We start from the raw sequence: 25,531 nt of genomic DNA on the forward strand, positions 1-25,531 counted from the left end.
ATTCCATGCTTACACAAATACTGATGAGACATTGCTGAACTTGGTGATATTATAATCTTAACACATGGGATAAGATAAGTGAAAGCAATAATTATAACGCAAAGAGAAAAGTGTAATCAGTTTCATAAGAGAAATGCACCCATATTTGAGATTGGGAGAAAATACACGTTATTGTGCATGTTAAAGAAATACAAATAGATAACTTGCATCCAGTTGAGAATTAAAGATTCTAGCAGTCAGAGTTGTTTAGCTTGAAGGAATGTTTGTCTTTTCTCCTTTCTGTTGCTGGTGCCTAAAATACAGTAGGTGCTCAATAAATGTGACTTGTAGGCAAGAGGAAAGAAGGAAGGGGGATATTAAGTATAATGGAATAATCACCTGGTCATAGAAATTTAGAGCTGGGTGGGATATAGAGATTATCTCATTTCATGCTTTAATGCTCTCCGGAAGAACAATATAATTCCAGCATGGTGCCCTGTGATGGATGGGACTTCACCTGAGTTCCACCTAGAAGTTTTTATTTCATCTACTTTTATTACTAGAAAGTTAATGATCTAGTTCAACCTTTAGTTTAGCAATGAAACACATTTTTGGATGGGTGAAATATTTCCTCTGGTATAGGGATAGCTAGTGATACATTTAATATTTGAACCCAGAATTTCTGAATGCTCAGGGGTTCTTAGTAGTGTTTCTTCAATGACTATGAGCCCAGGCAAAACAGCTAGCTTGTGCAAAGTTATGGGGCTTGAAGTATATTTAAATAGAAGATGTATTCAGGAACAGTGAACAGCTCAGATTGAATAGAACACATGACTTATGCTGGGGACCCAGGCTGGACTTCAGAGCCATTTAAGAAGAGTAATGAGAAGTATACCCATCAGGATGTTTTATGAGGTAGGGGAAGAAGCAACTTCTGCTTTTTACCAAAATGAAGGAAAGGAGACCAGATCTAACCTCCTGCCTGAAAGAAAAAAGCAAAACAATCAAACAACAAAAAAAGTACAAAATATATGACATCGCAATGTTCAAGACAGTGAACATTAAGCAATAAAGGACAGTGACTATGGAAAGACAATGAGAGACAGTTCAGAGCACCAGATGTGCATTCTGCAATTGTCCCAGACACCTATCTGCTGTGAATCTCCAGGATCTGGTGTGAAAAGGGGGAACTGATACAGAAAGCAGGGAGGTCAAGGGAGCTAGAGTTCAAAGAGGTGAGGTTATCAGAAGGGAGAGAGCTGCAGACAGGGAGAGCAGAGCAGAGAGAGAAAATGAGAGAAGAGTTCTATAGGGGTCTGCTGTGGTTTCTCCCCCAGATTAAGTGATCAGTGAATGTGTGTGCAGAAATGACTGTGGCTCTGGGGGAGCATAAAGGTTAGAGGGAATGATAATCCAGCTCTCACCCTTGGTTAGGAATGGCTCCTGTTCCTGCTGGCCAGAGGAATTCATGAGGCTCATAATTCATGAGTCCATGAAAAGGACTTGTCTCAGCAGGAACAAAATTAGCCCTAAACTAGCCTGTGCTATTACTAGTGTACAGAAATTAAAAGCAAAATTCAAAAGCATCAAGTTGTCTCTAAGAAACCTCACTGCATCCAACAACAACAACAACAACAACAACAACAACAACAAAACTAGAATGGATTCTAATTTTCTAAGTAGCTCTCATTTCTCCATTTTTAATCATAAAGATTATATTGACAACTTCTGTATTTTCTAGCTGAGATTTAAATATTTTATAAGCACAATGAATTAGAAACCAGAAAAGTTAGCATAAAAATAATAATATATGATCATGATGTAGTTCCTATGACCCCAATTTCATAATTCCCTATTTAAAAGAAAAAAAAAAACACACTATTTGCCTCTTTTTTCAACATATTTGATTGATAAAGAGTTTGCTCTGATAAAAATGCTCAGACTGAATTTTTGAAATCCAATTCATGTATATTGATTGCTGAATCTTTGGGTAACAACCCAAGTTATTTGAACTCTTCTTTGGGACTTACTTGGAAGTGCAAATGGTTTTGCCTGTTTGATAAATCTGCCCATTTAGTACAACACCTGTCTGGAATATACAAGAGCAACAATTCCTTTCTCCATGGAGGGTGGATTGCTTAATATACCCACTGTTCTTATCTTCCTTAAAGATGTTGAAGTTCTATATTCTACTACAGTTTCCACTATAACAGCAAAAATTTGTCTTGACTTCTAAAATAATTGATTTTCCTCTTCATGCTTATGACTGATACTTGCTTCATGAGTTTTAAAATTAGGGTCAGAGGAATTGCACTGCCTACTATGTATTAAGGGATATGATTGTGTTTAACTGCTTATTATTTTTCTGGGTCTATATAGTCTGTCTTAAGATCATTTGCTTTAAGTCTGTGGTAAGTTAGCCAGAATCAGCTGGTAACAAATTAAGAAAAAAAATGCTTCTTTGGCTAATTTGGTAGAATATGGCCAGCCAAGAAGGTAGCAAGGATGAATGCCACTGAGGAGGGCATGGCTAATTAAAACTGACAATATGAGCATTATTGCACAATTCACCTATGTCATAATGCTGAGAATATGCAAGCTGAGATGACTAGGAAAGATGAAGGAGTCTGTATTTTTAAAATTTCCCATTTCTTTCTGTTGATAAGCATTGATCAAAAGTCAAGTGTCATTAAATGTTAATATATAGACCAAGATTACCAAGACCTAGTACAGGAGAAAGGCATCCACTTCAAGAATCTGTATCACGTCTCTAGTAGAGCGTTTTGGGGAGACAGAGGTCCTGGCTAAATTGTCTGAAGCCAACTTTTGTTAATAGAGTCAGCAAACTTCAAGTTATTTCGGCTTGTGAGTTTCTTAATGCCAGAGGCAATTTCTTTGCCTCCTTTCCAGTGAAGCTAGAAAAAAAAATGTATTTGTGTTTTGCAAGTCTTGCAGATTTATAAGTTTTTGTATTGAAGGTGAACCCACTCATAAGAGAGTTCAACAAAATTATTCTTGAAAATAAAAATCTCTCAAGTTACATGAAGATAAAATATCCTCTCAAGCTGTTTGGTTCAAATCTATTGCTGAGGCATCTGTGAATGGTGAATGTTTCTAGTTTTTTTTTTTCTTAATAGGAATATTAATGCATGCTTCAACCTTCATTAGCACGTAATAAGATATTCCCTTTGTTTATTGATAGAATTTTCTTCTGATAATGTATTGATTTTTCAAGTCATTCTTTACTATTTATCCAAAGGGAACTAATGTTTGTGGGAGAGCTAATAGGTACTACACACAACCATGAGTGTTCACAGTTAGTACCTAAGGCAACCTTAAGATAATGCATTTTGGCTAAGGGAACTGAAGTTTGGCAAATTTAAGCATTTTTCCCTAATAAGAAATATGCCAGAACCTGGATTAAAATCAGGCCATTTTTGTCTCAAGGTAAAGACAAAGAGAGAGCCCTTCATGGATTAGGACACTGCAACTAATCTCTGTAGACCTGACCTACTAGGCCAGTTTTTTCATGGGTTTTGATTATGTGTAACAAGACTCCTCTTTGTCAGGAGTGAAATGTATTCCTCATTAGAATGAAGACACTAATGTCTGTTAACATTCCAAAGACGTCTGCCTTTATTGTGTTCATACCCACCTTGATCATATGCCCCTCTGCCCACCATCACCACTTGATGCCAGTTGCAAATGGTGGAACACAGGTTATATCAGAATCTGTACAATGTCTGTAATATCCCATTTAAATGAACTGGATAAAACCTTTCTTGGGTCTAACCGGGACGTTTTGTGGAAATGGTCTCTAACTCTGTTTTAAAACCTCCTGATAATAGAAAGAAACCCAACTATAGCCCACAAGTGAATTCTTAGAATTGCATTTTCCTTGGCAGGTAGATGGTTTTGCTTCATGCCAGAATGGGAGGTAACAGAAAATATTGGCTAAGAATATGGGTTTTGAAGTCAGGCAACCGAGAATTGTAACCCAGTACAGTCATTTGTGTGATGGTGAGCAGTTATTTAAACTCTTCAAGTGTCAATATGCTCCTCAGAACTTGGGGAGAGAATAGCCTGCCTGCAGAGATGCAGTGAGAACAGAACATTATAAATGTGCACAGCACCTAGCATAACACCTAACACTCAGCTACTGAGCATTTCCTTGATGCAGGGAGTGAGCTGAGATTTTGCACAGATCACCTCATAGAGAATCGTTCCTTCCAGAAGGTAGATGTGATCTTGTTGCCATTTTACATAGAAGACAGCCAAGGTTTGTAGAAGTTTATATAAGACATGACTTAAGTCACATAACTTCACCAGGATACGAGTGTAGGTTTATGTCTACTGTCAATACCCGAACTCTTAAGCCTGATCCTATTCATTTTATACCTGTGATGCTCATGTCACCTTGAAGTAAGTAGGTGTGTATTTCCTGATATAATTAGTAATGGAGGCTCTGGCTTATTAAATGACTTGTTTATGGTCACATGATTGGTAAAGAGTGGAGTCAGAGTTAGAACATAAGTCTGTGTGATACATACTGTCTTTTTACTGCTAGTGTCTCCTTCTCCTTCACTTCCTGAATTCGCCATCTGAATACACTCTATACCTGATGGGACTCTTTCTACCATGCAGATCCCGTATTGTCTCTGTCCAGCATTAATCGCTTTAGTGACTCCAAATTATCTGCAGAGTGAAGTCAACCATCTTTGTAGAACTTGCCTGACCCTACCTGGCTGGAGTCCTGCCTCCCTCTCTGGTCTCACCTCTTGAGGTAGTGCCTGCCAACCCCCTTGGATATATCCTACAGCCTGGTGCACTCCTTGTAACTCCCCATTTGTCATGTTGTTTTATGTCTCTATGCATTGGTTCATGCCTGGAATACATTTACCCATCTACTTTGAGACTTCCTATTCATTTTTCAAAACTCTTTCTGAAATCTGGTTCTACAAATAAAACTGACCACACCCATGGTGTTGGCCATCATGACTGATTGGCAGCCCTAACTGCTGCTGTCAATATCCACCAAGGCTTTTGCTGCCAGGCAATGATTCCAGTGAGCTGCTCTGAGCCAAGGACTGCTACTAGTTCAGGCCTATTTCTATGAAACACAGGACTCCTCTAACAGGGGACTCTAGATCAGGGATGTCCCGTGGGCCTAGTGGATTCTTTCTTGAAACTGTGCAGCAGTTCCAATCTCTTTCTATCCAAACTTCTGCCCTTCTATTCTCCTTTACCCATGTGAGACTCCTACACTAGTCTAAAAGCTGTCTTTTCTTCCTATTGATCGCTCACCCTTTATCCTTCACAGACATTTCCCCCAATACATTTCTTTTATGTCTATTTCCATCTTGGTGTGTGCTCTTTGATGGGCCCGAACTAACATAGCCATACGGGTACCCTTCTCTATCCTGTACATACACCATCACAAGCAAAATAGCACATTTATTTCCTATTTCTATTTCCTAATTAGATTATGAGAACAGTAAAATCAGGAAAAAACATTGTATGACTCCATTTATTTTTAGTACTTAGCAGATCGCTTAGTACTTAGTTGGTACTTAATAAGCATTTGGATAAATGAGTGCTGAAAGTATGATCTTATCTAATATGAATTTATTTAGGTGAAAACAAACTAAACTATGTGTTTACTTCTCAGCTAACACTGCCAACCAAGGTAAGGATACCTGTAAGTTAGTTTAGGGTCACCAATGCTAGGCTTATGTTTTACAGTATTACCATTTGGCTTCTATATGCCCAAAATATTTTCTTGAGTTCAAATGAGTTTTCATGCTTATGAACTTAATTTAACTAAACTGAAATCTTGAATTCTCACTGAATATCTCTCATCACTAAATGAAGCAGCCTTGATTAATCACTCTGAGCATTTCAAAATATTCTGTCAGTTAACCTATATTTAACATAAGCATCTGTAAAATCTATATGAGAGCATTCATTAGAAGGAAAGCATATTCTTGGAGAGATATAAAATCAGATAGTGATTCTTAATATTTCAAGTTAGGAGTAGGGTATAGCATGTTTCTATTTATTACTAGCAAATCTATTACAAACCTGCTCTAATCTATACAATGATAAAACTTATTAGTGTTTGTTTGTTTGTTTTTTTCATCAGGTTGGTATATATATATAATATATATATTATATATATAATACATATATATTATATATATATAAAATAGTCTATTTATAGTTGAATTTTCTTTTCACATAAAATTACATTGGCAATCTAACTCTGAAATACTATGCCATTGCTTGATACTAGCCAATTCTACTATTTATTTCACTCCATTTTTCACACTTGGGATCTGTTAGAATTTTTTTTTTTTTTCATGTGTGATCTCTTAAATATGGTTTGTGCTGCTCTTGTACCAGGGATGATGATAATAAACATCATTTACTAAGTGTCTCTTATATGCACCAACAAGTATGTGTTAAATGTTACTATCCCCATTTTTCAAATAAGATACTAAGGATCTAAGAAGTAAAATAACTTGGAAGGCTACCACACAACCAAGAACTAGATTATCAATGCTTTGAACACAGATCTGCCTGATTTTTTTGGATTATCTAATCTGAGTTGTTTACTGCTTTGACTATAAAGATTGAACATCAATCTATTGAATATTTTAAAATATTAAGAGCATGCAAGCTCTTCTAAAAACCTTGAAGTTTATTCTATAACCAATACAGAGTCCCTTGGGTTTCAATGCAGAGGAAAATAATACAATTAGATACGTGCTTAAGTAATACGTGGAAAGTGGATTGTGTGAAAGATGTAAAGGGTGTTAGATAATACTAGAAAAAAGGGGGGTACCTGGGTGGTTCAGTTGGTTTAAGCGTCAAACTCTTGATTTCAGCTCAGGTCACGATCTTACTGTTTGGGGAATTGAGCCCCACATCGGGCTTTGTACTGATAGTGTGGAGCCTCCTCGGGGTTCTTTCTCTCCTTGTCAGCCCCTTCCTTGCTCCTGCTCTTGCTCTCTCTCAAAATAAATAAACTTAAAAAAAAAAGCCAGAGAAAGTGATACCTGAAAACTAGTTGTTGACAAGTCTAAGTAGGAAGGCATTTGGGTCTGATCCAAGAAAGTAGGCAATGGTATGGACAGACAGGGAAGATTAGAGAAACTCTTCTAAACTCAAATGAACTGTGCAACAACAAGTGAACTGTGGGCCTTTGGTCGAACCGTTTAGCCATCATGCACTTGTTTGCTCCTCTGTATAATGGAGATAATAAAATCTATTTCAAAGTGTTATCATGAGCTTTAAATAATAGTATGTTAGTATGTACTTATATGGTGCACACTATGAGTCTATGTACTTTATAAGTACTTATACTCACAGCTTCAATAGTTAAGTACTATTATTATCAGTTTTATAGATGAGGAAACTAAGGCACATTGATGAAAAGGGCAAAGTGATGGAGCCATGGCAATGTAAGATTAAAATAATAGGATGAATTATGTATCTGGTGCATAGTCTGTGCTTCATAAATGCCTGTAATTAACCACCTGGAATAATGTCCTTGAGAGGTAGAACCAAATAGGACTCATGTCTGTAACAGAGTAATCTAGCACTTGGTATGAACTAAACTGATTGGATCCTCATGGACACAGTGCAGGCTTTGTTCTTGGTGCTGGGAATACAGTGGTGAACTAAACAAGCTCCAGCCTTCATGACATTTTTTTTTTTTTTCTTGTTGGAGCAGATGTTCTGATGACTAGGTGATTGAGTGAAGGAAGCAGAGTTGGAAAACTAGTTCTAAATTATTTTCTGCAACACATTTTTTTTTCTGGAAACATTTGCTCAAAAAGCTGCCACGGAAAGAAGTCTCTGCAACCTCTAGTGCATTTTCAGTAAGGTCTAGGGGAGGAAATTTGTCTCAGATTTTTTCTCAAGCTCTTTCCATTTTCATAGAGGTAACTTTCAACTCTGGACTGTTACAGGTCCAGTGCTTGCTACAAACTAGCTTCTTATTTTCTGGTAAACCCTCAGCTGTTAATAATAGTGCCTAAAACAGTGAGCACTGTTAATGTGTGTTGAATGAATGGATGAGTGAATGAACAAATAATGGATTTTTTTTTCATTTTGTAGGGCATTCATTCCTTACATATAGTAAGATGATTTCTCAGGAAAAATGGGATATTTAAGAATTAATTATTAACTGGCATAAGTCCTAGAATTTACTGTTGTGCAGAGAAGATATAACAATTTGAAAGTGGTTTTTTAGAGCCATTTGTAACAAGCACTGAGAAGATAATTTTGGCTACATTTATGTAAGCACCAAAACCATGGCATCTCTTTGGATTTCAGAATTGTCATAATGCCATCTTTTTTTTTGTTCAATTAAATCTCACTTTCAAAATTCATATCATAGATGCTTTTTGAAAACATTAATGTTAAACTGAGGGTTGATGGGGGTGGGAGGGAGGGGAGGGTGGGTGATGGGTATTGAGGAGGGCACCTTTTGGGATGAGCACTGGGTGTTGTATGGAAACCAATTTGACAATAAATTTCATATATTAAAAAAAATTAAAAGTAATAGTAATAATAAAAAAAAAAGAAAACATTAGTGTTCAATATTTTACTATTTGGATGATATTCTTTCCATTTGCCCAAACCCTATGTGGCCACCTACCCACTCACCTTCAGTAGAGTTATAGAGTTTCATCAGTTCTAGATCGTGTCTTAAAACATGCATTTGTAAGACACAGTCGTTATATTGTATCATTTTCTAGTTGGAGAAATGCTTGGAATTCATACAAGTAAATATTTCTTTCCACACAAGTGTAAAGATACAAAAACTGAAGGAGCAGTTAACTCCTTTGTACCTCAGTTTCCTTGAGTCTATTTTACTTAGATTATATTTTTGAGAATGCCATGTTTACCTGCCTCAAACTAACCATTGGCAATTTTAAACCAATCTTATACAACACAGAATGAAAATCAACCATGTAATGAACTTACCCTAATATTGAGCATATTGTATTTGTTCATCATATGGTACATACAGCTGTGATTTGATTGTAATGATGGTGATTATACAAAATACATCCTTGGTTTGGGACAGGTGTATTCAGAAACTGTCCCTTAGTTTGTTGTCAAGTATAGTGAATTATCTATAGAATTACCTCACCCTTCTCTTGGAACTTTTTCCTGTGACAGTTCAGAATCATTGTAGTGTTCTCATCTAAATGAATAAAGGTCAGAAGAGATTAAGTTTTGTTTTGTTTTGTTTTGTTTTGTTTTGTTGGTTTTGTTTTTCCCTGCCAGAATAGCTGTTTATCAGAAAGAAGCCAACTGTCAGAACTAGAGGAGGACCCAGGCCTTGGCATTCATCTTCTTCCCTTTCTACCAGTGCACGATCAGTACTGATAGAACATTCTCAAGTGATTCTTTGAAGTGACTCATGCAGTGTCAAGGAGACTAGCATTTGTCATAACTATTTTATTGGCTATTGGTAGTCATAGAGTGAATTCTGCTATTACTCCAATATTACAACGAATCAGTTGAGAGAAGCAATTACAAAGAAGAGTGAATCACTCTTGAGAATGCTTCTCAGATAAATACCATCAAATAACCAGGTCTTAAAGAATGTTACTATAGTATCAGTGACTCTGTTTTTAAACTCCTGATTAGGCTTCCAGATACTCACTAAACTTTCTCAAGTGTAAAAGTGACTGGCTTTGGGGAACTCTGCTGTATTGACTCCAGATGTTATATTACTGGGATGGCAAAATGATGATACTAGTTAACAATACATTTTTTAATTTTTTTACTGTTTATTCATTTTTGAGAGAGAGAGAGGGAGAGGGAGAGGGAGAGAGGGAGAGAGGGAGAGAGGGAGAGAGGGAGAGAGGGAGAGAGGGAGAGAGGGAGAAAGGGAGAGAGAAAATGGGGATGGCAAAGAAAGAGAGAGACACAGAATCCAAAGTAGGCTCCAGGCTCTGAGGTATCAGCACAGATCCCAATGCCGGGCTCCAACTCTCATAAGCTGTGAGATCATGACCTGAGCCAAAGTCAGACACTTAACCGACTGAGCCCCTCAGTTGCCCTAATAGTTAACAATATTGAAGTGTGTGTTAGAAAGTTGCTAAAAGAGTAAATTTTAAAATTATTCATCACAGGGAAAAAATTGTAACAACATGAGGTGGTGGATGTTAACTAAACTTTTTTGAGATAATTAGGCATATTGTGGCAATATATATAAACTTACATAATGTTATATGTTAATTATATCTCAATAAAACTGGGAGAGTACTTTTTAATTAATATATTTTTTTTTCTAAACAAGCAAAAAAAGCAGAAACAGACCCATAGACACAGAGGGCAAACTGGTGGTTGCCAGAGGGGAGGGAGGAGAGTGGGTGGGTGGGCAAAATGGGTGAAGGAGAGTGGGAGGTACAGGCTTCTAGTTATGGAATAAATCATAGGGATGAAAGGTACAGCATAGGGAATATAGTCAATGTTGTAGGGTGACAGATGGCAGCTACACTTGTGGTGAGCATAGGATAACGTATAGAATTGTCAAATCACTGTGTTGAACACCTGAAACTAATGTAACATCATGTGTCAACTACAATTAAAAAAAATCAGTCCTCTGTGTCACAGAACTGACTAGGTTGGCACCTGTTTCATAACTTACCAGCTGTATTGTTGTATAAATTACTTAATCTCTCTCTGCCTGTTTTCCCATTTTTAATGGGGATAATTATAGTAGCAAACTCATGGATTATTTGAGAATTAGATGAATTAATCCAGATAATCACTTAGAGCAGTATCTGATCTATATATAACAAGTGCTCCACACTGTCAGATATTATTGATATCATTATTAATTTTATTATTAGACTATGACATATTTTCCCAGCTCTATAAATCAGGCAAATATAAATTGCTTATTTTTAGATGTTAATAATGGTTATTATGGTAGAAAATGGCCTATTTTAAGATCCAAAAACCCAACGTTGGTACTGAGTTCACCGTAAATTAACTTTATGAACTATATCAGATCTCTGAAAAATCACGGAAAAACATGTTTGTGTCAATTGGAATGTAATATACAATTGATATCAGGATTGAAGTAAGACTCCACTATTTTGCATATTCAGGTTGTAATGTCCTATTTAGTGCCTTTTGATGCTCAGATTACATTTTTTACTGATTGTTTCATTTTATTTACTCAGCTCCCTTGGGCAAGTGACTGAGTTGATGTGCTTACGTTAGTTGTATTGCTGAAGATCTGGGACTGAATGAAGTTACACAACCAAAACACAGTGAAATAGAAACTGGACCTTAGGTTTTCTTATGTCAAAAGAATGAACCCTTTAACAAACACAGTTAAGCCCTGACCATGTACCAGCCCTAATTCAAGGCACTAGAAGTATAGCAGTACATAAAATCAATGAAAATTCTTGCCTTCGGGGAGTTTACATGCTTTTAATGGAAAAAGAAGAATGATTTTTAAAAATCTATATGTGAAAGACACAGTTGACTAGATGGAATAAGTAAAGAAAAATTAAGGTAAGAACAGGGATAGGCAGTACCAGATGCAGGGGGTCCTTCCTTTAAATAGGACAAACAGAGAAGCTTCACTGAAAAAAAAAAGAAACTGAAGGACTCCCAGTGGAGGTTTGTAAGAGGTACAGCTGGACCAGCAGAAAGGATATTTCTTGGAGAGGGAACAGCAGAAGCAAAGCCCAGAGGATGAAACGTACCTGGAATTTTTAAGGAAAGCCAGGAGACCATTGTGTTGTGAGTGCAGTGAACGAGACATCTGAGAGCTAACATAGGACCAGAGCATGTAGGATTTTGCTAACCTTTTATTGTTTTTGGCTTTTATTAGTATAAGATGGAAGCTACTGGAAGACTTTGAGAAGAGAAGAGGCTTAATCTGATTTATCTTTTAATAGAATCATCCTGGCTGCTATTTTGAGAGTAGACAAAAGGAAGGGATAGAATAAAATAAGAAGACTCCATTGCAAAAAACTTAAAACAACATATAGTGGCTTAGACCAGTGTTTTAGAAGTGTGGATGGGGAAAAGTAGTCCTATTTCAGACACATTTGGGATATCTTTTGAACTTAGCACCGATGAGATCTGTTAACATACTTGATATGAGGTATGAGGGAAAGAGTGGCGGCAAGGTGAATCCAAATGTGTAGGCTTGTCGGGGGAAATAAAGGTAGGATGGAGGTGCCCTTACCTGAGGGAAAAAAAAAATTAGGAGGAGAAAATTGAAGTTTAGTTTTAGATATGCTAATTTTAAATCACCTATGAGCACTCTAAGTGGGTCTATCAAGTAAACAGTTGATTTAAGTATGGCTCTCATGCAGAAGTATAGACTAAAATAGACATTTGGCAATCCTGGGTGTAAAGATGATATTTAAAATCATAAGCTTGGAATAGAACTTGAAGGGAGGTAGTCTAATAGAAAATAAGGGATGTTCAAGATGTGAGCCATGGTGTACTATATTATTACAAGGCTGGAAAAATAAGGAGAAACCCTCAACATAGACTAAGAAAATGTAACCGATTAGGGAAGGAAGACTGGAGAGAATGATATTCTGGAAACCAAGTGAAAACAGTATTTTAATTGAAAAGAAATATCAGATGGAGATGGTCTAAAGTCCTGACTGTAGCATTACTAAAATGTCTGTTTTACACTACAATAAAGTAAGAAGCAATTATCCATTATATTTGAGTGTCCATTATGTGCACAGGGCAGATGGTGATTAAGGGGAAACCAACCAAACAACCAAACAATTTCCACAGATAAAACATTCTTCCTGCCTCTGAGCTTTAAAGGCAGGAAGAGAGAATTACAAACACTGGTTGTAAGTCTCATAATAGATGACAAGAAACACTCTGTGGAAATATAGATAAGACAGAGATTAAATTTGATAGGCAGTTTCAGGGGGAAAAGGTCATATTTGAGCTGGGTATTAAAGAATGACTGTTATTTCTTTGGGTAGGAAATAGGAAATAGGAATGGACAAATAATAATGACATTCCAGGCAGATAAGATTGCGTAAGCAATGCCACAAGGGCATGAAAAGTCAGAGCATGTTCAGGAATGAGTAATAAATTCATTTGACTAAAATAGAGGGTCCAAAGAATGAAGGGAATGAATAGGTAGATATACTTTTTTGTCTTTATGGAAAATCTTACTCAACAGTTCAGTAGAAAGAAAAGTTTGATAAAGGGAGATATTTATCCAAAACTAAATATTATGATTACTATAATTTTTTATTTTATGTTTTTAAGTGTATTTGTTTATTTTGAGAGAGAAAGAGAGAGAGGGAGAGAGAAAGAGAATGACTTTGGATAAGGCTATCCAATTGGATAATATCCATTGGATAAGGCTATCCAATGTGAACATCACTAAAAGGGTGGGGCAGAGAGAGAGGGAGAGAGAGAATCCCATGCAGGCTTTGCCCTGACAGTGTGAAATCCTATGCAGAGCTCTATCTTGAATACTGTGAGATCATGACCTGAGCCAACCTGAGCTGAAATTGAGAGTTGGTTGCTTATCCGACTGAGACATCCAGGTGCCCCCCATTACTATCATTTTTCAAAAAAGCCTTTTATAGTCTACCAAAAGTCTGTCAACCTAAAAAATAAAATAGTTATTTTACTAACAAGATGAGATTATTCAGGACTACCAGAGAAATTGCAATTCAGGACAAGCAAATTATGGTGAACTACAGACAAGTCTGAAGAGACAATGGGACTATCAGCTTTAATTAGGCTTTAGGAGGAAATTGGGGAGGATTGTTTGGAACAAAAGTTCATTAGAGAGGAAGAAGTTTGAACTTGTAGTGGGTTCTCATTGGCTGCAAGTAGTGGTTTAGTATGTTGTTGCTGAGGGGGGAAGAGAACTTTCTTCTTTTTCTTAAAAGCAGGAGATAAAATTCCCATGTGAAAAATTTCCTCCCTTATCAAAATAACTTTCATCCTCCTATTTTTTTGCTGATTATGCAGGCCACAGGGAGTGGCACACACTAGAGAGCTCCCCAGCAGGACTTCCCATCTCCATGTTAAATGAGGGTCCTTTTGTGGTGCCTGGGTGGCTCAGTTGGATAAGCATCTGACTTCGGCTCAGGTCATGATCTCACGGTTTATGGGTTTGAGCCCCACATTGGGATCTGTGCTGACAGCCCAGAGTCTGGAACCTGCTTTGGATTCTGTGTCCCCTTCTCTCTCTGCCCCTCCCCCACTTGCGCGCGCGCTCTCTCTCTCTCTCTCAAAAATAAACAAACATTAAAAATAAAAAGACTGTAAATGAGGGTCCTTTTATTTATTCTTACAAACCTCAAGTCCAATATGTTGTAACATTAATACCTTCTTGGAAAATACATAGAAATATAAATTCTTCCCTGTAAGTTATTCTATTAGGTAGATTTTAATTCAAATAATGTTGCTTGGGCTATTTTCTAACTTAAGTGTAATGTTGTGTTTTAATTTTATCTCTTTCCTAGAAATGGTTCTCCGTATTGCAAGGCTGCAAGATCACGCAGAAAGAGTGGGACCAAATAAACTGGAACATCTGACACACTGAATGAATGTGAGTACAACATTAACAGCTTTTAAAAAGTGAGAAAGAAAAATTATCTAAAGTGGCTTGGAGTCGATTGTGACTGAATGTGGATAACTGCTGGATCCTTGGGATGGGTGAGCTCTCCCTGGGGACGGTGGGGTTTGTGTGTGCACCTGTGACAGGACTTGATTTCTCCTCAAAGCACATGCATTGAATTTTTGTCTGGAATCACTTTGTCTCTCATATCTGCTCTGCTGCCAGTAAATCTTTGAAAGCCTGCTTTTTGACCGCAGCTGTAATGTATTTCCACCTACTCTGCTCTCAGACTCCTACTCAACCCCCTATTTGCCCTTCTTTTATCTTTCTGTCAGTGTGGTCCCCCGACACCATGATTAGTTTGTTTTTTGTTTGGTTCCTCTCCCTGAACCTGAAGTCAGCCAATTGTACTGGGGGTTCTCTCTTATCTTTCTGTTCTCTCCCAATCTTATCCCATGTTACACATACTTTGACAGTTGCCAGGGTGATATTTATTTGTGTAGTTATTTGAATATTTTATGTATTCATTTTATGTATTTTATGTATTTTATTTGAATATTTTATGTATTTTATGTATTAGATCTAATGCCCCATGCAGGCAAGGATCGTGCCTGTTTGCTGAAACATCATAGATACTGAACATTTCCATGCTGCCTGACCCTGCCTGGTCCTGAGTAGGATTTGACCACTTCACGTGTTCCCACACTTCCATAATTGTTCAAAATATCTGTTCTTCTGAAACTCATATCTTTCCTAGACTTGCTCAGTTTCAGATAAAAAAGCCTCTTGCTTTCTCGTAAAGATAAGGCTATCCAATGTGAACATCACTAAATTTTTCTTCACTGTACCTGAAAATATCTGTTTCTATCCTTACCGTATTTGTTTCCCAATGTAACCTCCTACATTAGATTTTAATCCTAATGCTTTACATGTGTTATCAACTTTATTAAATCAGCTATTCCTCCCAGATTTGCATCTCTCCATTTTCCTGGTTCCTTCCACACAGACAAAAACCAACCATGCTTATGTTTCCCTTATCATGAAAAGATTCAACCATCTAAAACCAAATCAAACAAACCTCTTTCATCTCACTGTTCTCAGTTTTTCCCTCTAATCTAGCTCCTTTTATCCATTCAAACTTCTGTAAACAATGGCTGTTCTTTGCCCATCTGTGGTAAATTCCACAAGAGAAGGGGCTGCTTTTACTGTGTTGTGCAGCATATTTCTAGTATCTCGCACAGTATCTAAAATGGTCAGAACTCAAGAATTAAGTGAATTAATTTTAGCTACCGTTTCACTTCCTACACTGGACCTGAGTGTTAAAATTTTGCTTTCAGGGTAGGGGGTGGCCCTGGATGGCTCAGTCAGTTAAGCCTCCAACTCTTGATCTTGGCTCAGGTCATGATCTCATGGTTCATGAGTTGCAACCCCGCATTGGGCTCTGCGCTGTGTGGAGCCTGCTTCGGTTTCAGTCTTCTCTCTCTCTCTCTCTCTCTCTCTCTCTCTCTCAAAAAACAAAACAAAAAACTTAGAAGAAAAATTGTGCTCCTAAGCACTGCTTAAATTACTCTCACCATAATAGTCCCCTTCTTTGTTATTCAATCCCTGGTCACATGCAAATACTTCTCTTATATACCATATCAAAATCTATCTTAATGACTGTTAACTGTCTATGCCTCATCACTTCATCAGAGCCTCAGGAGGTCAGGACAAATAATTTGGTTATTTGTTTGGCCCCTGGGTCTCCTAACAAAAGGCTTGCCAGTCATTAATTATTAATGAGTTGAATTAACACTTTAACCCCTAAACAATCCTTTAACATTGTTCTGTTCACATTTAGTATTACATTTAATAAAATACTTTGACCCTGAAATAATAAAAGCGTGAAATCGGATAGCCTTTTAAAAACCATTTCAAATCATTAAAATAAAAATGTTTAAAAAACATGCAGAATGAATCATATATGTGCTTTGTATTGATGATCCCTGTATTTAAATAATTGAAATTATCCATATGTATGGTATGCACACATCTGCACACACATATACACATAAAAAGTATGGTTGTGACCACTTGATAAAAGAATAGCCATTGATCACATTATTTCTAAGAAAATAAAATCTTTTTCTGGGTCTTTTGAATTCACCCCGTAAATGCCCACAGGAGAACATAGAAAATCCTTAAGAAACTGTGAGGCATCTGAGCGAAGGCCTAGGAATTACTCCACGCTCACCTTCTCTGTGTTTTCATGTTTGCCTTTCCAAAATAGGTTCTCATGTTTTTCCCTGTTTACTTCTCTTCTTCCTCTAACTTAAGTGGCTCAGCAGCCTGAGTTGAGTATATTTGTCCCAGGTCTAATCTTCCAAGATTCCCTTTTGGAATACTATTCCCAGTTTTACCTGTAAGCTGTATGCAGTGAAATGGATGGATTAAGCCTTTCTCCGCCATACACCTTGCTCAGGCCTTAGGAGACCTTACAGTCTGTGGAAAGGCATCAGGCAAAACCAACGTGATTGTTTGGTAGCTTGTGGGCTAAATAATTTATTGTTTAATTAACTTTTCTGTTTTCTCATTAGTTGTAACTTTATATGAAGAGAAAAAGTTATTTAAGAAAAGTATGGTGGATTTAATTTGTCTTTCCCCCAGCAAAAAGTCTTGAATGTGGCGTATGTGCAATTAAAATTTGATTTCTATTGCTTGTGTGGTGCTCACTCATATGATCACTGTTTTTCATAGGAGTGTCTGCAAAATCTACATAATTCCCAAGGCAATAACAGTTTAAAAATCTAGAATCTTTCACAATTAAGGGAAGTCCATAAAGACTTATTGATAATCACTTAATTTGGGAGGTGTCTCAGTTCCTAATTCAGGGACATGAATGGCTGTAAGGTCTATCTATGCCTCTTCTGTAACTCTTTGGCATATGTGCTGGGCTAATCCCTGCAACCCTGTATGTATAGGATACATCACAGAAACTAACCAAGAATGACCTCCATTTATTCCCCGGCGTCCATTTAGTTGTTCACTTGAGTATTCTTTGCTCATTTAATGCTGCCCTCTGCTCTGGAGGCTGACCTATAAAAGCTAGATCAATGGATTGTAGCTCCTTTGGCCAAAGGAGAGCACCAACAAGAGATAATAAAAAGGAAAAGTAAGGAGTACCTGGTGGCTCAGTCAGTTAAGCGTCCAACTCTTGATTTGGGCTTAGGTCATAATCTCATGATGGTGAAATCAAATGTGGAGCCTGCTTAAGTTTCTTTTTCTCCCTCTTCCTCTGCCTCTTCCCTCCTCATGCTCACTTCCATGGTCTGTCTCTTTCTCTCTCTCTCTCTAAAAAGAAAAAAAAAAAAGGAAAAGTGAGATCAGGGTATTCACTCCCTTTCTGCATGTTTATCTAAGGTAGCTGGATCTTTCAACCATAGATCTTCTATGGGTGAAACATGTGGACACTGTCTACATGAACGTCTCTCCCAACCTACTCCCTTCTGACCTAGTGGTATTAATAGGTCAATTTGTCTTACTGCCTCAGAGCCCTGCACCCCAGTTCCTCTACACCCTGATTACCTCTTTGTAAATAGCCCCTTTTAAAATATATTCTCCACAGGGGCACCTGGGTGGCTCAGTCAGTTGAACGCCCTACTTCGGCTCATGTCATGATCTCGTAGTTCATGGTTCAAGCCCTGCATCGGGCTCTGTGCTGACAGCTCAGAGCCTGGAGCCTGCTTCGGATTCTGTGTCTCCTCTCTCTGCCCTTCCCCTACTCTCTCTCTCTCTCTCTCTCTCTCTCTCTCAAAAATAAATTAACATTAAAACAAAAAACTTTAAAATATATTCTCCACAAATCATCTTAATCTGAACGTGCCAGATATTTCCTACCAGGGCTCTGGTATAATGGCTGTCTTTTGAGATTAATTACTGTCATATTGACTATGCAAAATTATAATAGTAGGGAGCAACAAAGTAAGCATAAATATTTAGCTAATAGGCATGAACTACATGTACAAAAAGAAGTCTTGGGAAAATACTGTATTAGCAATGTTCGTCATTTCATTCTATACATTTGGATTGACTCCTGAAACACATTGTGAACTGATTATTAGACGATGGTACCATTTTCTGTGTACTTTCCCCCTGCCCCCCACAGATGGATAAGCATTGAATTTCGACCGAATTTATCAGGGTTACAAGTCAAACTTTCACCCATTTAATTTTTCCTTTTAGAAGGTGTTGGAAGGTAATTGACTGATACAGCCAGTAGTTGAGCTCTTTTAGACCTTGATAAAGCCATCAGTTTGGTGTGGGTGCCCCTATTTAAAAAGAAAAACAAAAGTCTTAGCTATCTTCGAGTTGTTGGCAATCAACAAGTCAGAGATTTTCTTTTTTTTTTTAATAATTTGCTTTTTATTTTTTTGTATTTAAAAAATTCTTAATGTTTATTTTTTGAGAGACAGAGAGAGAGCCTGATCAGGGGAGGGGCAGAGAGAGAGGGAGGCACAGAATCTGAAGCAGGCTGCAGGCTGTGAGGTGTCAGCACAGAGCCCGTTGCGGGGTTGGAACTCGTGGACTGGGAGATCATGACCTGAGCCCACCTTGGATGCTTAACCTACTGAGCTGCCCAGGCGCCCCTTACTTTTTGTGTTTTTAAAGAGGAGATGTCTCAAAGCAACAGAATTGGATCTTTTGCAGCTGAGAAGAACTCAGATGAGAAATAGGCCCTTTTATTCAAATACACAAATTACCCTCTGAACATTTTTTAATATTCGTCTTATAGGAGAGAGGCAGTTCTTCATACGAAACTTAGTACTGTATATAATCACCCACCAAAATATTTCCACAGCATTTGAGTGTTTGAAATTTAGTTCTGCTTTGAAATTATAAAAGAGATTATAGATCTGTTATGGAGAGTTTGAGAAATTGAGAGAAAAAAAGTTCATAACTCTAAACTAGGAATATTATAACTTGTACACTTACATAAATTTTTTATATAGTTTTAATCTTAGTGTACTAACAATACTTGCATTATCTGAATTACTATATAATTTTATAATAATTTTAGATATCTTGAAGAAACTTGTCACAGATTAAGTGTTCAATAAGAGCTTTTATTTAATGAGACAGATACTTAGTGCATTTATAAAAGGAAAGACTGCTTCCATGTTAATGGAATCCTCTGATATGCACCTACTTCCGTATTGTGAATTAGCAAGTTCCCACGTTTTAAGATATACATCTTGTTTTCAAAAATTTCCAGTTGTAAAACTGCAATACATCTTATAATAGTGTAAAATAGTTTACTTTTCAACATGTTTTTATTTTTTTTTGCTACATTAGATAGCAAGAGGTTTGTGATATATTAATATTTTAATTTCTGAGATTACAAGACATTGGTGAGTGAGTGTGAGTGTGTGTGTGAGTGTGTGTATGTGTGTGTGTGTGGTCAGACATGGCAGTGAATGCTGATAGAGTATACCTCATCACTTACGTGCCATCTATTTTAGAAAGTAAGTCGTTCTTATTTTAAACCATAAAAATTGCTACAGAAACCCCATAAAATTTAGATAGTGAAGTAAAAAGGGAAAATGGTTAATTTCGCTGCTTGAGTTACAGGGTTTACAAAATTTTCTTACTGCATTTTTCTCTCAAACTTTTAAATGTTTGAAGTCGTGTATGTTTTAGGTCTACTTATAAAGTAAAAAAAAGTGTTTACCTTGATTACTTAGGGAGAAGTATTAAAAAGAAATGAAAAGATTTCCCTCTCTTGGAGAGAACATCTTTTTCTTAACAACAACTAAAACTGAGTACCTACCGGTCTAACACACATACCTCTCCTCCCAGAAACTCGGGAGAAATCAAGTTGTGTGTGGAACACCAGAGAGCACTATAATGTTTCCAAAGGATGCCTCTGAGTACTGCCCACTTGCAGGCAAAAGCATCAGTTAGTTATAATAGAAGTTACATTTTAATTAATATGCCCTTTTCTTTTGATCCACTTTTAAAAATTTTTTAATGTTTATTTTTGAGAGAGAGAGAGAAAGAGAGAGAGAGACAGAGAGAGAGAGGGAGTGGGGGAGGGGCAGAGAGAGGGGGAGACACAGAATCTAAAGCAGGCACCAGGCTCTGAGCTGTCAGCTCAGAGCCCAATGTGGGACTCGAACTCAGGAACCGTGAGATCATGACCTGAGCCAAAGTCAGACACTTAACCTACTGAACCACCCAGATGCCCCGCTATTGATCTATTTTTTACTGTACTAAGAGACATTAATAAGATGTTAGGAAAATCACCCACCAAATGAGAATTTCCAAGGAGAAAAGGGCTGGGATCCATTCATTTCTAATTCACCATGTACAGAATTGACATATATACTTTGTATTCTTGATACTCTTGAAAGAACCTAGCATTTCTCTGTGTACTCAAGATCCCTTTGCTGGCAACCTAAAAAAAGTCTGTGTTTTTTATTGGTGATGCAAATTTGATCAGCTATCAAGAAATACACATTTTCAAACCTCTGATAAGGGCCTGATTTCGATGATATTCTTTAGTTGGCAATGCCTGCTGTATTGTGGATATAAATTAAGTTTTAATTTTATCCAAACTTGCTCATTTTATTTACTGATTTTATTTCCTACACTAGCAATGCACAGTGATTTTTAAAAAAATGAGTATATATAGAAGACTTTTAAGTTCCTTAATACTCAGGATACTCCCTTGCTAAACAAAACCTCCGTTATCACTGATCCATGTTCACTCAGGCATTTGTATCCAGCTTTATATTGTTACAAACAGGGCTGGAATAAACATGATCATAACTTTGGGTGCTATCGTTTACTATGTTAGTAGAATCAGTTCCTCCAAATAAAATATTGGAGTAACAAACACACATAATGTGAGTATTTTACATTCTTGTTAAAATCTTGAAAGTTTTTATCAGGAATTTAGGAGAATGATTCAGTATTTTTTAAATATTAAATAATCTGAGGAATGCTGTCTTAGTCCATTTAGCCTAAAGGCCAGAGATTGGATGGCTTTATCAACAAACATGTATTTTTCAGTTCTGGAGGCTGGGAAGTCCAAGATCAAGGATCCAGCACATTCAGTGTCTGGTGGAGACCCCCTTCCTGGTCCTTAGATATTTGTCTTCTCTCTGTGTCCTTACATGGCTTCCGGTGCCAGGAAGCTCATTGGGCGCTTACTCTTTTAAGGACACTAATCCCACTCATGAGGGCTTCACCCCTCATGACCTAATTAGGCACCCCCCCCACACACACACAAAACCAGTTCCAAATACTATTACAATGGAGATTAGGTTTCAACATATGAATTTTGGGGAGGGAAGCACCAGCATTTATTCTATAGCAGATGACATTGCTGTTCTATTATTTTTCTTTCTCTTTATCATTAATAAGCATTAATATTTTTCATACATTTCTTATCTATTTTTGTTTGTCCCTTTATTAGTTGCCCATTTCTGTTCTCATCTGGGTCACCTTTACAGAGGACAAACTAAGAGGAAAGGACATAATATATAATATAGAGGTCATAGGGAAGAAGCAAAGGAGGTGTTTTCCCCAGTAAGCATCACTGCCTGCTGGAAAGTAATCTCTCCCCCTGGAGACTTGTGATGAATTTGGCAGTTGTACTGAATGCCGAAGCAAACATTCAGTTTAGCAAAACTCTAGTCTGTTTTTGGCATTTATGTTGATTAGAGGGAAAAAAAGTTAGACTATGACTTTCTTTTTTTAACCACCTGTTAGCAGGTGGTATGAGTACTGTTAAAGGTAAAGGTTAGGATCCTTCTCCATTAAAGTAAGTGCCCAAAGGAAATCAGAAACATGTATTGACTATCTACAGTGTTTTAGGTAGTGGACTAAGAATTTAGTGGTGTTATATTTTGTTGTCAGTAGACTTGTAAATTTTCAGCATCCATTTTATTCATCTTCATTCTTCCAATGAACAGAATAATGCCTGGCATATCGTAGAAATTCAGTAGATACATAAGTGTCTCCAGTGTATAGATAATAAAAACCAATTATCAGAGAGACTGAATAATTTCTAACATGGTCACACAGCTGGGAAGGATTCAATATCACTTTGTCCAGATGGAAACTCTGTGCTCTAAATATTTCATATAATATCTCTTCCTAACTTTCCTCCTGTTATACATTTTTTTTTTTGCAAGATAGGCTAAATTATGCTATGAAACAAATCACCCAATGATATAAGTGGCTTAAAACAGGGAGGATTCCTTTTGTGCATACTGGGCACAAATACGGGTTAACACAGGACTCTGCTCCTCATTTTCTCTCCAGAATCCACAGTGAGGTAGTTGATACTCCCTGGACCATTTAAGGTTACCAAGGCTAAGGAACAAAGAGTTTGGAGAATTTTGTCTTGGTTTGTTAAAGTTCCATCCAGAAATGGCATCTGCTCACATCTGGTCAAAGGAAGTAATTTAACTTCTGGAGTGTCATGAAACTTCATGGAGCCTTGAGGGTGGGAGAGTGCAATTGGGTGGGCCCAAGGAAATTATAAGGATACATATAAGTGAAAGAGGAGATCAGGAAAAGCACATCAGAGAAAGAGGTGAAAAGATGGTGCACAGGAGAAAAAAAGCTGAAAAGTTGTGGACAGCACCTCCTTCTTGTCACCAAATACCCAGATGTCTCTGTGATGGTGAATTTTATGTGCCAACTGGACTGGACCACAATACCTAGATATATGATCAAATATTATTCTGGATGTTTTTGTGAAGGTTATTTTCAGTTGAGATTGACATTTAAATCCTTGTATATTGAATAAAGCCTTTTACCCTCCGTAATGTGGTTGGCACTCATCTAACCAGTCAAAGTCTGAACAGAACAAATACTTGACTTCCCCTTAGCAGGAAGGAATTCTGACTGCATTCTGTGTTTGTACTGGAACTGCAACTCTTGAATCTCCAACCTTCTCTCCCCTTCTCTCTCCCCCCCACCCCCCGCCTCTCTGTCTCTACACACACACACTCACACACACCCATGCACAAGAAGAACAAATTCTTCATTTAAAAGAAATCATTTCTGAATAGGTAAAAGATAATATCCACAGGCATTAGTCCAACATCTGTCAGGCAGTGAAATCTTCAGACAGATAAAATACCAAGGTTAACACAGAGAAGGATAAAATGTTTATAGTCCAATAGGACCACAAATACATACATACACACATACATACTACATACCCTGTTGATTTTATTTCTCTGAAGAACCCTGATACAGACTTATTTCCATGCACAGGACATCTATTCCCCCTATAAGACACTCTCAGAGGAGGCATACAGTTGCCATGTCCAGCTCAGAGTCTCAGACCCTGAAAGAGACCCTCTAGTTTCTTAATTGGGTCTGGCATGGAACTTCTTAGCCTGGATATCTGTGAACCAAAAGGAAAATTGTGTGTTCCTCTTAAAGCTGATAGATAATAATCAAATATGGATGAGAATAAACACTTCCTGAGGATTAGGTATGTTTTCTGGTAAGGTGTAATTCTGCTCTATTGGAGGGTTTGGAGGGGTTGGGTCCTCTGTTTATGGATTCCCAGTCCTTATTGTTTTAGTTTATCCTTTTGGGAGACTCTTTTTTTCTTTTTTGGGGGGGGTGGAGAATACATTCTCTTAGGAAAGATGAGCAGCTTTTTTAACTTACCTTCTGCCCAAGGATCTTGTTAAAATTTTAAACATTTAGAACGTTTTTCCCCAAAACTTAGTTGACTCCTTATCTGACTCTGGTAGATTCCATGTGCTGTTAGCTACTCTAGTGGTATTTTTTTTAGGTCATATTTCCTAGTTTTTGCTGTATTTCTTTAGTTTCTGGTTCCAATTCTTTGTCTTTCTAGGTTGACTTATAGGCACCTAGGGAGATTCTCTTAGGTTTCATTGGGAGAACCACTCCCTCTGCCTCTTATTCTCTGGCAAATGTGTCTAATTGAAGTGAATTACATAACAGCTGAATCCTTACTCTGAGACGCCTTAATTGCTTCAGGGCTTTTAACAATGGGTATGATGGTCACACTTTTGATTACTACAGTTTGAGTTTTACTGGACTTTGCCTCTGAAAGTATTGTTTTATAGTTCATTCTGCAAGTCCCTGAATTCATGGACTGTCTTTATTCTATTTAATTACTAATTACATGCTGGTTAATTATTTTCTGAGCTCATCTCTTTCTTTCCTAGTGCTTTGCCAAACACAGACAACACAAAAAATTAACATTCTACATTCTAATTTTGCCCTAGAGATGTAAGTTTATTATTTCTGTGGAACGGTTCCCAAATTAGAAGATGACATCTTCACCAAACGCTTTGCCATTACATAAGACAGGTTACCATTTTCTTGCTATAACACTTTACTCATTATTTACCTCTCTTAAACAAAGTTCACACATTTTAGGTCTGGATGTGGCAGCATCCTACTTTTAGGTTTCAAGTTATTTATAAATCTGAATAGAATGGTTTGGTAAAGACAACTGGCTAGGATAACAAAGGATTATTTTTTTCACTTACACCGTATATCCATGGTAGTCTGCACTGTTCTATGTCATTCTTGTTCGTGGCTGAAGGCTGAGGGAAGTTTCATTTTTCTACTTTCATGGTTGCTGAAGATATAAACAGGAACGTGGAAATTGCACACCGACTCTCAAATCCTCCACCCAAAAGTGACATGTGCCCTTTCTCCTGATGTGTTATTGAATAAAGCCATGTATGTGGCCGCACTTAACTCAAAGAGACAGAAAACTGCAATCCTGGCATATGTCTGGAAGGAAAACTAGAAATATTGAGTAAATAATATCAATGGTTGCTGTATTCTTGTACTCAAGAATCCTTTATTTTTGAGAATACCAGACTCTAATCTCCAAAGAGGCAACATCATTTTTCTCCTGAAAATTAATGAACTTGAGAAATTGAATTTATGAAATTGAATTTT

General features: G+C 37.2%; 1 protein-coding gene across 6 annotated transcripts in view; it reads left to right on the top strand.

Annotated features, from left to right (window-relative positions):
• LRRC4C (leucine rich repeat containing 4C) overlaps positions 1–25,531 on the top strand; it is a 1,200,301-nt gene that overhangs the window by 482,333 nt on the left and 692,437 nt on the right. For all 6 annotated transcript variants that reach the window (XM_019470147.2, XM_053899824.1, XM_019470145.2 and 3 more), the window contains one exon: positions 14,487–14,572. The gene's annotated coding sequence lies outside the window, so the exon portion shown is untranslated. The remainder of the gene's footprint in view (positions 1–14,486; positions 14,573–25,531) is intronic.

This window comes from Panthera pardus, unplaced genomic scaffold (genome assembly GCF_024362965.1).
Source record: "Panthera pardus isolate Hobbes unplaced genomic scaffold, ASM2436296v1 HiC_scaffold_12, whole genome shotgun sequence".
NCBI classification, from domain to species: domain Eukaryota; kingdom Metazoa; phylum Chordata; class Mammalia; order Carnivora; family Felidae; genus Panthera; species Panthera pardus.